This window comes from Pipistrellus kuhlii, unplaced genomic scaffold, assembly GCF_014108245.1.
Source record: "Pipistrellus kuhlii isolate mPipKuh1 unplaced genomic scaffold, mPipKuh1.p scaffold_m20_p_29, whole genome shotgun sequence".
NCBI classification, from domain to species: Eukaryota; Metazoa; Chordata; class Mammalia; order Chiroptera; family Vespertilionidae; genus Pipistrellus; species Pipistrellus kuhlii.
The window spans coordinates 6,664,292-6,680,550 of NW_023425528.1; the positions used below are offsets into that span (position 1 = coordinate 6,664,292).

Sequence of the window (16,259 nt, forward strand, 5' to 3'; positions counted from 1 at the left end):
TCATGCACAGGGGCGTTTCCCTCAGCCTAGCCTGTACCCTGTTGAAACCACTGGCCCCTAACCACTCATCTGCCTGCCTGCCTGATTGCCCCTAACCACTCTGCCTGCCAGCCTGCTTGCCCCCAACTGCCCCCCCCCCCCCCCCCCCCCCCCGCTGGCCTGCTCACCCACAACTGCCCTACCTTCCTGGCCTGATAGCCACCTAACCATCTCTGCCTTGGCCCCATCACCATGGCTTTGTCCTAAAGATCTCCCAGAAGGTTTCCTGGTTTAATTAGCGTATTACCCTTTTATTAGTATAGATGCATGGAGCACATCTTTCAAGGACTTCTCTCTCTGTCTGCTCCACAGTCTCTGTGTGCTCCACAGTCCTTACACCAAGGATATACCAAAAAAATGTGAACAAAAATGGCAGTATAGAGAGAGGGCTGGAGTAACATCTAGTCCACACTGTTTTATGACTCACTTTTCTCTCTGAACCTGAAGTCTAGCTTATAAGTTCATAGAATTTCATTGAGTAAAGGCGTATTTCCTTCCTGGAACTTGGGTCAGATACACTAAGTGGAACTCCCCCACACACACTCAAGTGAAATCTGATGACATTTCTCCAACAGCTGCCTCTTCTGAATTATGTGATTGCACAACCAGCTTGCGAAAGCTAAGAGCATGGCCCAAGAATGAACTCTTAAAGTAACCTTATCCAGAAGTCATTTGACTTTTCCCCTAGTTTTCCAAAGAGGTTCTTGTCTTGGCAAAATAATAGGATGAGGTAAGACGGGTACTTTACTTTTCCACTAGGTTCATCTACTTGAAAGACACTTGCAGTGTCTCATATACTCAGAATTCCTGAATTGTTTGCTTTCAATCCTAATTTCTGCTTGCTAACTGAATAAATTATGTAAACTGCAACTTTAAGGTTCATATTTTCTAGTGTATCATCCCCAGAGTCTTTGCCAAAAACACATTAATGTTGGACTCATTATTAAAAATTACTCAGTGTTCAGATATGTAATCAGAGAGGGAAATTCACTATCCTTCCATTTAATGGGTGTTTTTCGTTTTCCAACATTTTGGTTTTCTAGCATTATAGCCTTATGAGAGCCATAGATAAAAATACTCTCATATATGTGGGTTTGGAAAATTTTGACTTGTCAGACTAAAAATTCTTGCTTCACTTATACAAATTAGCTAAAAGTCTTCTCTGAACCAGACCCAGTACTATTTCTTAAACAAGTACTGGGTTATTTCCATGAAATATTCTCTAAGTCATATTGTAAGTAAAAAGTTGAAATGGATTTTCCCTATGCATAGTAGAAATCATCCTGTTTATCTACTCTGGCCTGTTTATGAGAAACAGCGAGTAGAGGAAGAGAGACTACAAAAAAATAAAAAAATAAAACCAATACGTTTGAAGACCTACATTCAGCAGACAGCATGCCTTGTACTCAGAAGAAACACTAGTGTGTGTTGATTTGAAGAACTGAAACCTTCAGGTAACCACAGGATGAAAGTCAACACTCCATTTACCACTAAGTCTAGACCTCATAGATGCTGAAAAAAATCTCCAGAGCATCTAAGATATCATATCTAAATCCCCTTCCCAATTTCTACAGCAAACATAGCTCTGGAGAAGTAGAGGTTGGAAGATTGGTTGGCTTTTTCATCTCAAAATTTAGAGACTTGGGTTCCATTTTCATTATTTTTTAAAATTGAATTTACTGGGTTACATTGGTTAATAAAATTATATAGGTTTCATGTGTACAATTCTACAATACATCATCTGTATATTGTATTGTGTGTTCACCACTACAAGGGTTACATTTTTCTATTAAATTGTTCCAACACCTAGTTTTAAAAGTGATGCGTATATTGATGTGTCAACCAGCTACTCTGGACAATGACCATAATCATGGGGGCTGGGGTAAAGGGGGTTACAGTTTATTAATATTGGAAAACCAAAAGCAGTGACCACATTCAGAATGCAACCTTTTAGTAGAGTAGATTTCTAGAATTAGATTAGTCTACATTTTTCAAGGTTTTCATTAATAGTAGGTGTACTTAGAATGTTCAGGCTTCCAGTAAGTATACCCAGTGATTCCATTAATATAGTGGTGATTCTGAGAAATCTTAGAGTTAAAAAGTATATGGTACAGTAAACAGGTTATTTTAATCTTGATGATAATGATATTGCAACTAGTTAATATTCCAAAGGGTGCAGTTACCAGCTCAGGAAATGTGTAACTCCTGCCTTCTTAGTTATTTGCCATCTGATTTATAATCCTCTTACAGCCCAAGGTCATTCTTTTGAAGATACAGGGTACTGGGCAAACTATGTGTAGGTATCTCTCAATAACTTCCACCATTTTCATTTCATATTACGAAGTGGAAAAGCCAGAGTTTCTTTCTATTAATACATTATCCTGGAGTCTTGTTTGGAGAACTGAGGCAGAATTCTCCAGGGAACTACATAAGCAGAGAACTAGCACTGGGAAAATCAGGACTGCCATCAAGTGTAATAAACAGAAGAGTCTCGGTGGCCCCACTGTTGTAATGGGTATAATAGAAATGTATGACTGTGGCAAGTGTGGCTGTGATCCTAATAGTATGTGATTGCAATGTCAAGTCTTTTATCATTAACCTATAGAAGTTTTGGCTAACAGCTCTGTCTGATATCTGAAGCAGTATAAAGCTATAGTCTCAAGGAGTATGTGATTGCAATGTCAAGTCCCAGTGGGTGGGGTCCGGCCAGCCTGTCCAGGGGGAGGGGACTTGGATGGTTGGCCAGCCTGCCTGCTGGTCGAACTACTGGTCAAGGGGACAATTTGCATATTAGCCTTTTATTATATAGGATATACACTGAGTGGCCAGATTATTATGTGCTCAGCAATCATAATAATCTGGCCACTCAGTGTATAGTCAGCCATTTTGCCTTTTTAGGTCTCAATTTTTTTCATTTATAAAATGGGATTAAAGATAGCAACTCATGCTTTAAGACAAGCCCAGGGTTCAAATCCCCACTCTAACATTTCCTGTTTGATTTTTTATGCTGTATTTTCTTTAATTAAGTACAAAGACTTTTCCAATTATGTCACCTAGAGCTCATTCCACCCACTCCCCTGTTTGGATGCTAGTCTCCTGTTTCTCTCTTTAGCAATGGTGAGGTGGATACCTTTCCACGAGGAGGGAAATCCATGGCTTTTTGCCTTTGCCAATTACAAAAATGTTGGAGAGTTGGGTGGCAAAGCTGTTTCCATTGGCATCTTTCACATTAACTACATCAAAAGAACCAGGGTGCCTCTCTCTGTTGGTGATCACACTAATTCTTACCAGGTTAGCACCTCCGGTCACTATGCACAGGTTTCCAGTGTCAAACTTGATGAAATCAGTAATTCTGCCAGTCTCAAAATTCTGCCAATCTGAATGATGTCATTCACTTTGACGAGGGGATCAGAGTATTGGGTGGTGCAAGCATCATGGGTTAGCAGATGAGGGATTCTTTTTGTGCCTACAAAGATCTTCTTCACTTTGCACTTGTACTTGGCCTCGTCAGGTATATATAATACAGTGGCCCTTAGTGTCATAGATAAGGAGGAAATTCTCTGCAGTCTTGTCAATGCTGATGCCATCCATAAAACCATCAGGGTAGATTATATCAGTTTGGACCTTGCCATCAACCATAATAAAGTGCTGTATGAAGATCTTTATTTCATCTCCTGTTAGACTCTAACAGTTAGAGCATGCTTAGGTCTGTTCCTTAAGAAAAGGGAGACATTCTCTCAGCTTATGAGGACCGGTAGATGGCTGAGGAGCTAACACACTGGTCAGTTTATCCAGCATCCAATGATTTGGAACTGCTACACACACAAATGCTACTTGGGACCATGAGTCATGACTGCGCTAGGCAAAGAAAGAGCTTCTGTTTGATCTTGAGCAATTAATTAAACTCTCTGAAATTTAAGTTCTTCATCCATAAGTAATCCTTAATGTGTGTGATCTAAGAAAGAAAATGTGTGTAAACATAGTAGGTCTAATAATTTTTGATGGAGTCTTTAGGGTTTTTATGTACAGTACCATGTCATTTGCGAATAAGGACAATTTTATTTCTTTTCCAATTTGGATGCCTTTTTTTTTCTTCTTGTCTGATCACAATGGCTAGTACTTCAGTATTATGTCAAACTGGAGTGGTGAGAGTGGGCATCTCTGTCTTGTTCCTGTTCTTAGGGGATATTATTTAGGTTTTGCCCATTAAGTATGAGGTTGGCTGTGGGTTTGTCATATATGGCTTTTATTATGTTGAGGTATGATCCTTCTATTCCCATCTTGCTGAGAGTTTTTATCAATAAAGAGTGTTGGATTTTGTCAAATGCTTTTTCTGTGTCAATTGATATGACTATATTATTTTAATCTTTCAATTAGTTTATGTGATGTATCATGTTTATTAATTTGTGGATATTGTATCATCCTTGCATCTCCAGGTTAAATCCTACTTGGTCATGGTGTATGATCTTTCTGATGTACTGCTGGATCTGATTTGCTAGAACTTTGTTGAGGATTTTGGCATCTATGTTCATGAGGGATATTGGCTTGTAATTCTCTTTCATTGTGTTGTCTTTATCTGGTTTTGGTATTAGGGCGATGCTGGCTTCATAGAATGACCTTGGAAGTATTCTTTCCTCTTGAATTTTTTGGAATAGTCTGAGGAGTATAGGTTTTAGTCTTCCTTGAATGTTTGGTAAAACTCCCCTGTGAAGCTATCTGGCTTTGGGCTTTTGTTTGCTGGAAGCTTTTTGATGACTGCTTCAATTTCTTCCATAGTTATTGACCTATTGAGATTTTTAGAATCTTCCCAATTGAGGTTTGGAAGGTTGTATTTATCTAGGAATATGTCCATTTCCTCTAGGTTGTCTAGTTTGTTAGAACAGAGTTGTTCATAGTATTTTTAACTATCCTTTGTATTTCTGTGTGGTCTGTTGTTATTTCGCCTCTTTCATTTCTGATTTTAAATGGAACTTCCATTTGACCCAGTGATCCCACTTCTAGGAATATATCCCAAGAAACTAGAAACATCAAATAGAAAGGACATATGCACCCCTATGTTCATAATAGCAGAATTTACCATAGCTAAGATTTGGAAACAGCCTAAGTGATCATCAGCAGATAAGTGTATTAAAAAACTGTGGCACATCTACACAATGGAAAACGTTCTTACCATTTGCAACAACATGGATGGAACTGGAGAGTATTATGCTAAGTGAAATAAGCCAGTCAAATAAAGATAAATATCGCATGATCTCACTCATTTATTGAATATAATGAACAACATAGACTGGCGAACAAAAACAGATCGAGACAGAGAAACATCTATGAGACGGTCAAACCTCAGAGGGAAGGTACGGAAAGGGGGGGAGGTTAATGGGGAGAGATCAACCAAAGGACTTGTATGCATGCATATAGGCTTAACCAATGGACACAGACAACAGGGGATGAGGGCATGAGTGTGGGGGATGGGGATAATTGTGGGATAAGAACACATATGTAATGGCTTAATCAATAAAGAAACTTAAAAAAACAAACATAGTAGGCAGTTAGTAAATATTTGTTACATCAATAAATAAATGGTAGTGCCTGGCATATAATAAGTAATTTTTAGGTGGAGGTTAATTTTCTTTCCTAATAAGTTAGATAGGATATGGAACAATATAGTGCGACAAATTATTTTTACTGAGTCACAGGATCCTAATATCAGCTGATTGCACTAGCAATTAAGTCTGCATCTTCTGTTTTTGTCTTTCCCCTGGTCACTATTCTGGCCACAGATGTATACAGTATGTTAGTTACACTGATGGTAAATATGTAATGGTTAAAGACAAAAATACTAATTAATGTCAAATTAACCAGGTAATATAAAAAGAAGGGAACAATCCTTATTTAAGGGTAAATGTGCACATGTTTGTAAATACACACATAAACATGCAGAGTTCTGCATGTAATTTCACTAGGTTCATAGGTCCTCTGAAGCTTCAGGTTAAGGACCTTTAGTACACAAAACCAGAGAAGTAGGGCAACTAGTCAGATACAATAGTTATAATATCTCAATAACCCTGTAAAATTCTTTGCAGAAAGTTTTAGGTGGGTGTAAATGAAAAAATAACATTACTAACTTTTCAAACATTCGTTTAAAAAGAACTTTGTTTTACATTCTTAATTCCCAATTTTTAAAAGTTTCCTTTCCTTGAAGATGACCACAAGTCTTTCTTGAAAAGATCAAAATCATAGCTGGTTCGTAACATTTCCGTCTTCAATTTCCTATGTTAAAATTAGCATAGTCTATAGTTGGTGGTCAGTAAGCATTTTAATTTAATTCTAGATAATTAATTTTATTGCATTACTCCATATATTAACAATTGATTCTCTTTATGATAATTACTGTTTGAACTCTAGAGCTGCCATGTATACCCCTATATAGTTATATATGCAGAACTATGCCTATTGACCATTGGTATCATGCACACTCCATACATAAGTTTGTCTTTTAGTCTATCATTTTAATTTAAAGCTCTTTGTCCCCTGGTCCTTCCTTAAAAAGAACGACAGCCCTAGTCCCACTCCTAGTCCCTTGTGTCACTCCTCGTTTTCCATCTGTTGCAGTTTCCCCCAGGATCTGCAGTCTATGTTACAAAGTCCTGACTTGACGCATCATTATAGTATTTTTCTGTCCACCCAGCATATGGCTGTCCCTCTTCAATCTATCATATTGCAGCTGTGTGAATATGAGACAGTCATCCATTTTTCATTCTAGAGTGGCTGTGTTTTAATTATTATTGTTTCTTTGCAAGTATACTGGCTATATTTCAAACTTGACCTGTCATTGAATATTTAGTACAGCTCCTGGGTTGTACTGGTAAAGTAAAGGTCCTTTATTAGAGTTTAAATCTACAATGTGATTCTGCACATACATGGCTGAAATTTTGTACAGAAGTTAATCCCAAAGGGTTTCTGATGGTGAACTTTGCTTCAGTGGAAACATGATAGTCACCCCAAGCAGCCTTTGTTTTTGAAGACGGAAACAATAGCCTTCTTCCTTACTATATCAGTGGTCAAATGCGTCAGACAGAATGTTCTGACCAGCTGAAAATTTTCATTTGTGAGTCACTTCCTCTTTCACTGTCTCTTATCCCAAAGCTTCCCTTCTGAGCTTAATATTTATATACTGTCCTTCAAGACTATTATGGCCTCATAAAACCCTTTTATATGAGTTATCTACATTGCCATTGAATTTCAAAGTCATGTTTATTGTTCCAACAGTATCTTTAACTTTGTGTATTAGATTCCACCTATTTAGAGTCCATGAGAATGTTCATAGGGCTCTTTTCCTAAATCCTCGTTGCAATGGATCTGGGAGCTTTCTTGGGTCCCTAACACCATAGCAGAACATGAGCTCCTTTATCTACAATATTCAAATGGAATATGAAGAGCAAGGGAAATGAAACCGAGTAGCAAGGAAAATGTTGCCTAACACATCAAGGCATCTCCATGCTAATAGGAAGTATAAGACCAGAGCCATCCCTTTGGTTTGTGGTCTGTTCATTTTGTTTCATTACCTACTTCTACTCTTTTTCTTTCTTTCTCTCCTGTTTCTCTATCCCTTAAAAATAAATAAACAGAAAGTTGGGGTTACTGGCCTTGTGGTAGCTCTTACTGTGTGGTGACTCGAGCTGAGAAGCAGAAATAATTTGCCTGGTGGGGAAAGGGAAGAGAGTTATTATAGTGTGTAGGCTTGCAGGACAATTGTCCCAGCTAAAGCTATAGATGGAGTTCACTCTCCCAAGAAAACCCCAGAAGCCAGGGGCATGACATCTCTTTGGTATAAGAAAAGAGCTGAGAAAGGGCAGAAAACCTCTGCCCTAATCTCAACCATCAAGTATTAAATTTATGAGGGGTTCACAGAGGACTTCAGGTCTTGATTATTAAAAACCTAAATCTGGAGGATTTTTATGAAGGAGAGCAAAGAGCATAACCATAAAGAAAGTGCTGCTGGCTTTGAATATGAAAGGAATCAACATGTAGATTATATTTAATGCCAATGGAATTGAGATTACTTAGTGAGAGAGTGAAGATAGAGAAGAGGCCCAAGGAACTAGTACTGAAGCATTCTAAAATTTAGATATTTAATTGAGGAGGAGCCTTCAAAACAGACTAAATGGGAGCAGTCAAAGATACCGGAGAATTTTTTTTATTATTATTACTTTTTTTTATTGATTATGGTCTCACATAATTGTCCTTATTCCCCCATTCCCATACCAAACCCCTCCCTAGATATGCCCCCCAACCCCTGTTGTCCATGGCCACTGGCTAGGCCCATATGTATGAACACAAGTCTTTTGGTTGATCTCTTCTCCTTACCCACATCCTCCCTTACTTTCCCTCTGAGGTTTGAGAGTCTGATCGCTGGTTCTCTTTCTCTGGGTCTGTTTATGTTGTTCATTATTATTATTATTTTTTATGTATAGTGTCACAGAGACTAAGAGAGATTACTGTAGGAAAGAGTATGTTGAACACTGTTGGAAGATCAAGTCAGATGTGGACAAAATAAACACTTTTCAAATATATTTTTATTGTTGATTAAAACCACAAAGTGATGCATTTTGAATCACAGCTCTGGAACTGACGTTATTACTGATATCTACCATTTATCCTCTCTTTCTCCCTCAACAAAAGGAAGACAAACAATCCAATTAAAAACTGGGAAGAAGACCAGAATAGAAATTTGTCCAAAGAGGACATACAATGGTTAAGAAAAATTCTCAAAGTAACTAATCATCAGAGAGATGTAAATTAAAAGCACAATGAGATATCACCTCACACTTGTCAAAATGGCTATCATCAAAAAATGAACAAACGTCAAGTGCTGGCAAGGTTGTGGAGAAAAGGGCACACTATTTCACTGCTGGTGAGAATTCAGATTTGTTCAGCCACTACAGAAAATAGTATGGAGTTTCCTCAAAAAAGTAAAAATAGAACTTCTGTTTGACGAAGTAATCCCACTTCTGAGAATATATCCTAAAAAAAACAAAACACCAATCAGAAAGAATATATGCACCCCTATGTTCGTATCAACGTTATTTATAATAGCTAAGATTTGGAAACAGCCCAAGTACCCATCAGTAGATGAATGGATAGAAAAGCTGTGGGACATTTACACAATGGAATACTATGCAGCTATAAAAAAGAGGGATCTCTTACCCTTTGAAACAGCATGGATGGACTTGGAAACCATTATGCTAAGTGAAATAAGCCTAACTGAGAAGGACAAATGTCACATGATCTCACTTATTTTGGAATCTAATGAGCAAAATGAGTTGACCAACAAAATAAGACCCAAAGCATAGAGGCATGGAACAGACTGATATATCTTTATGTGGGTTTGGGAAAATGAGAAGAGATAAACCAAAGAACTTATATACTTATATGCACAACCCATGGACATGGGAAATAGAGTAATGAAGACCTGAGGAATGGGTAAAGGCTGGGAGGAGGGAGAGAAAGAGAGGATAAATGGTAGATATTCTCTGCAAGTTTCTGAACACAGGATTGTTTTATTCAGTTTCATAATAATTATTAAAATGTCAGGCACTGCTATAGTGCTTTATTAACATATGAAGTCCTCACAACAACATGTATGAGAGATACTATTATTACATCAAATTTTAGATGAGGAAACACAATAAGTTTATAGTGACTTACCGAAGGTTATATATATAGTTAGAAAGTGACAAAGCTGGGATTTAAACCAAAGCAAACTGCCCCTAGAGTCTATGGTCTAGCTGAAGTCTGCCTTTCAACAAACATCATTTTATACTGTCAGCCAATACATTTTTACTGGGCCCCAACTATGGGTACTAGGTGAAATCCTAAAGAAAGTGATGAAGAAGTTTAACCACTACCTTTGAGGAGTTATCAGTCTATTTTAGGAGCCCATTGGCCATATCCAGGCTGCTGCCTGTTTTTTTATGGCCCAGGAGCAAAGAATGGTTGTTACATTTTTAAATGGTGAAAAATACAATAATATATATATATATATATATATATATATATATATATATATATATGTATATATATGTATATGTGTATATATATGTATATATGAAATTCAAACTTGAATATGCATATATTTATTGAAACATAGCCACAGTCATTAGTTTATTGTTGTCTATGACTCCTTTCATGATACAACCAGCAGAATTGAATAGCTGCAGCAGAAATTGTATGGCTCACAAAACATCAAATATTCATGATTTGGCCCTTTACCTAAAAGCACTGACCCTGGCTTATTGGATCATATAAGCACACAAACACAATTGCAATACAAAATGAAGGAAGGCAGCATTATTTAATGGGAAATGTATGGACTTTGACTCACTGAAGACCAATAGACTTGGCTTTGAAGCCCAGCTCTATCTCTACTAGCTGTATGATATTGGGTAAATTACTTAACTTCTATGAACCTGTTTCCACATACTACTGGGTAAATTAAAGATAATGTATGTATGGTGTATGCACAAAACACTAAAAAATGATACTACTGGTGATAATAATAACAACATCATTAGTAAGTTATGATAGAAGCAAGGTGCAATGTGAACATGTACATGCATGCCTAAAACATTTTAGAGCCGGGACAGGTTTGGCTCAGTGGATAGAGCGTAGGCCTGTGGAATGAAAGGTCCAGGGTTCGATTCCGAGCAAGGGCATGTACCTTGGTTGGGGGCACATCCCCAGTAGGGTGTGTGCAAGAGGCAGCTGATCGATGATTCTCTCTCGTCGATGTTTCTAACTCTCTATCCCTCTCTCTTCCTCTCTGTGAAAAATCAATAAAATATATTTTTAAAAAAAGAATTAAAACATTTTAGAGAGTTTAAGTAAAGTTTCCTGAAGGAGATAACCTTTGAGTTTGTCTCTGGTGTCAGATGGACCTATTTAAAAAAATTTTTTTTATTGATTTCAGAGAAAAGAGGGAAGGGAGAGAGAGAGATAGAAACATAAATGATGTCAGAGAATCATTGATTGGCTGCCTCCTGAATGCTCCACACTGAGGATCAAGCCCACAACCTGGGCATGTGCTCTTGATTGGAATCCAACCTGGGACCCTTCAGTCTACAGGTCAATGCTCCATCCTCTGAGCCAACCATCTAGGGCCAGATGGACCTGTTTTGAATCACAAATTGTTCACTTATCAGCTGTGTGACTCTGGGAAGATTAGTATTTGAAGCCTTATTTCTATCATCTTACCACTTGAAGCTTATTTCTATAATAAAAGCCTAAATGGCATCTAGCCCTTGCATCATCACAAGATGGCCACCCCCATGTCATCACAAGATGGCTGCCATAAGATGAAAAGCAGGGGAGGGCAGTTGGGGGTGACCAGGCTGACAGGGGAGGGTAGTTGGGGGCCATCAGGCCAGCAGGGGAGGGCAGTTGGGGGTTATCAGGTTCAGGTGCAGGCTGGGCTGAGGGACATCCCCCCACCCAGTACACAAATTTCATGCACCAGGCCTCTAGAATGTAAAATAGAATAACAATAACAAGAATAGTGTTGAGTTCACAGAGTCATTCTGAGGGTTAAATGAGATGATGCATATGCAAAACTATGTTTGGCACATGGTAAATTTTCAAAAAAATGTCAGTTATTGTTACTTATGGTGTGGTTGTTGTTACTACAGTTTAGGATGAAGGTTTTGAAGGCAGAGAGACTTGTGTTTGTACTCTGGCCCTAGGTAAGTTACTTAACTTCTCTAAGTCTTAGTTTCCTCTTCTGTAAAATAGAAGTAACTGAGTAGGATGGTAATTGGGGTTCAATAAGATAATCTACTTAGCCCAATGTCTGGCAGATAGTAAATGCTCAATAAATGATAGCTATTCTTATTAAACTCAATGATGACAAACAGGGAGCTCTCAATAAATATTATTAAATGACCAACTAACTGGTGGGTCCAAAGTATTCATATTCAGTAGCTGAGAGAGGAAAACATACTAACTTCTGTTTTAACATTATAAAGTAGACATGAAACTGTTTAAAAAGTTATTTCGTAACTAATAGTCCTAAACTGATATTTAAATATGACTTATGAGTGCGTGTAAAAGTTACTAAGCAACATGGGGAAATGGTCCTGCTGGCTACTTTTCTCCATCAATAAATAACCCATCATTTGATGAAACAACAATCTCATTTCCCTAAGAAAATACCAGAAAGGACATCACTCAGAACTTTTAAAAGCCCTGTTTTGTAAGCCTTTGATAAATATATGTTTAGATAATTATAAACCAAGACTTCAACCTAGCTTCACAATCCACCCCCATGCTGCCCCACTTCTGTGGCTATAGTTATGCAACTAAATGGGAAAATGTTCAAAGATACCAGAAGCCCTAGTCCCAACATTGGAATGATTAAATTTCCTAACCCCATTTCCTTCTCTGACTCATGGCTCTGGCCTTAGCCAGACTCATGGCTTCCATACAAGATTGACCCTCAGAAAAGTCATGTTGCAGTTAAACTCTATATTTGCCTCCTTCTAGTTTTCTTTTTTTCTTCTTCTTTCTTTCTCATTTCTCTCTGCTCTGGGTCCTCAGAGTCTTCATGCTCCTCTCCAGTTCCTCCAAATCCCTCCTTGCAATACTCTATACAAAGTAATTTTCTAGGACATCAAATGCACATGCTTTTTGTCCCATAAAAGCTGACCTGTCCTGTAGGTCACTCCTTCAGGAATCTGCTATTGGTTCCTAGGGGATAAAACTATAATAGTATTGCTACTTCCAATTGCCTCAATTATGGAATGCTAACATGCTCAGTTCATTGACCCAATGAACAAATTTAGGAACTTCTCTGTGAGAGCAGGATGTGAGTCCTAGGGTTCTTAGAATTGGGGTGGGTTTGCTATATGAAACCCATGGTAGCTACCAATTGGGCATTCTGCCCACAGCAGTGCATTGACTTGTGGGGTGTTTCATCCAGACAGAGCAAGTTCCTGCTCTGTGAAGTCAACTGGGGCAAGTCTGTGGTGCAGGTGAGATGAAGGAAAATGGAGGTAATAACAATACCAACCTCCCAGGGATATTGTGATGATCAAATTAAGTACTACATGTAAAGTTTTCAGAACAATGCCTAGCACAGTGTACATGTCCAATAAATGTTAGTTGTTCTTATTCCCACCCTCTGAAGATGGGGTGGCTAGCCTGCAAAGATTCTTATCAGACACAGCTCCTGAATACAATTGGTGACTCTCACAGTGCTTCTCTATTGGAGTCCACTCATCCAAAGCAGTTCTCACCCCCTTTCAAGGACCATACTTAGGGCTCCTGTTACTTTTCCCCCCTGCCTACTCAGTCTCTCTCCTTCTTGCCTGCCTGCTGCTAACCTCATTTACTATCCATGCTGAAAGCCTACCAAGTCTTTCCTCTCATAATAACCCAGAGGTCATACTGGCAGCAAATATGTGTGTGGTGTGTGGACATATTTATTTAGCTCATATTTTAAGATTTCAGTTGTTTGACAAATTCTAAAAAATCAGGAGATTTCTTATAAAAATCTCGGGCTTTGGCATTTTTTTTTTTAAGTTTTAAGATCCAGCAACACAGGCACAAAATACAGTTGGAAAATATCCACTGACTCTGGGTGGTGCATGTCCCCTTAAAAACAGCTGTGTTCTCTCTGGTTTGTCACTATCTCTAGCAGACATGCTTCTCTCTTTTACCAACATCAGCAATAATTCTCAGGGCCCACTGTGAAGAGTCTAAATGACATTAGAACTGGAGCCTGAATCAGTATCAACAGAAAACAGACTTATCTTCCCTGGCTGTCAAGGAAGGGGCTCAGGGTTCACAGAATTCTATCTCTACTTCCCAGAGGAAAGAGGTGTTTCTTTCATCCTTGGAGAAGTTGCCCTTTAATACACACACACACACACACACACACACACACACACACACACATGCACACACACACACAATTGCACAAGATGGAGCAAAAGTAGGTTCATATGGAAAATAAGAAAATAATCCTATATAATAAAGAAGTAATATGCAAATTGACTGTTACTCCAACACACAAGATGATACCCCCATGTGGACACAAAATAGCCACCACAAAATGGCCAGCAGGGTAGGGCAATTGTGGGCCATCAGGCCTACAGCGGAAGGCAGGTAGGGGTGACCGGGCTGGCAGAGGAGGGCAGTAGGGGGTGACCAGGCCTGTAGGGGAGGACAGTTGCGGGGGACCCAGGCCTGAAAGGGAGGGCAGTAGGGGGGAACCAGGCCTGTAGGCAAGGGCAGTTGGGGGTAACCAGGCCACCAGGGAGGGCAGTTAGGGGTGGCCAGGCCTGCAGGGGAGGGCAGTTGGGGGTGACCAGGCCTGCAGGGGAGGGCATTAGGGGGGAACCAAGCCTGCAGGCAAGGGCAGTTGGAGGGGACCCAGGATTGCAGGGGCGGGCAGTTGGGGGCAACCAGGCTGGCAGGGGAGAGCAGTTAGGGGCAACAAGGCTGGCAATGGGAGGGCAGTTAGGGGTGACCAGGCCAACAGGGGATGGCAGTTGGGGGTGACCAAACCTATAGGGGGGGGACAGTTAAGGGTGACCCAGCCAGCAGAGGAGGGCGGTTAGGGGCAGTTGGGTTGGCAGGGGAGCAATTAGGCATAAATTAGACTGGCAGGGGAGTGGTTAGGGGATTATCAGGCTGGCATGCAGAAGCGGCTCGGGGTAACCAGGCAGGCAAGTAGGTGAATGGTTGGGAGCCAGCAGTCCTGGATTGTGAGAGGGATGTCCAACTGCCCATTTAGGCCTGATCCATGGGCAGTCAGACATCCCTCTAGGGGCTCAGATTGAAGAGGGTCCAGGCTGGGCTGAGGGACACCCTCCCCCCCCACACACACACACGAATTTCATGCACAGGGCCTCTAGTAAATAATAATACAAGATAAACTCTGTTTTACATACTCATATCTGTAAACCTACTTTTGCTAAATCTCATATCTGTAAACTCATACTCATATCTGTAAACCTACACAAGATGGAGCAAAAGTAGGTTCATATGGAAAATAAGAAAATAATCCTATATAATAAAGAAGTATTATATATATATATATATATATATATATATATATATATATATATATATTCATCTCTTCTTAAACAAGGAAGTTCACATATGTCTATGTCAACTAAGCTGTCTTTCTTTCCCAACTAGTAAGGCCTTGCCTATGGAGTTTTAGGATCATGTGTTATTCAAATACTTTGAACTGCTTAGTAGAAACAATAATGGACATTCTCTTGAAAAACATTTTGGAAGCTTTCTGTGGGGTATGATAGAGAGAATACTGAATGTTTAGCTCAGCCAAACTTCTCCAGAGGGGTAGTCAGCATCTGGGAAGAACCAGGGCAGCTGAAAATTCTGCCTAGTGGCCAGACATGGCAGGAATTATTTCAAGAGTGCATCTGCCATAAATGTCTGCAGCTTTCTTTAAGTCTAAGGAAGAAAAATATAAGTTTAGTTCTTATGAGCTTGGGGCAATGACAGTAAACACCCACCTTAATATTTTGGGTCAGGCACTGTTCCATTATCTCACAAAAATCTGATGAGAGAGGTCCCATTATAATCTCCACTTTTATCAATGAGGAAATGGAAGAACAAGGGTTAAGTAATAATCTAAGATTATTAAAACAATTAGGACTAAAATGAGCATTCTAAACCAGGCAGTTGGCCTGTAGAGCTTGTACTCCTAACCACTATTCTGTGGTTCTCAGGGCCCACCTCCAGACCATCTGAATTAGATACTCTGGGAATAGAACATAGAAATCTGTTTTTAACAAGCCCTCTAGGTGACTCTGATGCAAGCTCAAGCTTGAGAACCAATGTTCTAGGGAAGTGGTCAGCAAACTCATTAGTCAACAGAGCCAAATATTAACAGTACAACTATTTTTTTTAATTTTATTGATTATGGTATCACATAATTGTCCTCATCTCCCCATTCTCACCTCAAACCCCTCCCCACATATGCCTCTACCTCCCTGTTGTCCATGGCCACTGGCTAGGCCCATATTCATGCACACAAGTCCTTTGGTTGATCTCTCCCCTTTACCCCCAACCTCCCCTACTTTCCCTCTGAGGTTTGAGAGTCTGATCGCTGCTTCTCTTTCTCTGGGTCTGTTTTGTTCATCAATTTATGTTATTCATTATTTCCTCTAGATATGTGAGATCATGTGATCCAAGAA

General features: G+C 39.4%; 1 pseudogene; it reads right to left on the bottom strand.

Moving 5' to 3' along the window:
- Nucleotides 1-3,036: 3,036 nt before the first annotated feature.
- LOC118728200 lies at nucleotides 3,037-3,890 on the bottom strand (annotated as a pseudogene).
- Nucleotides 3,891-16,259: the final 12,369 nt, after the last annotated feature.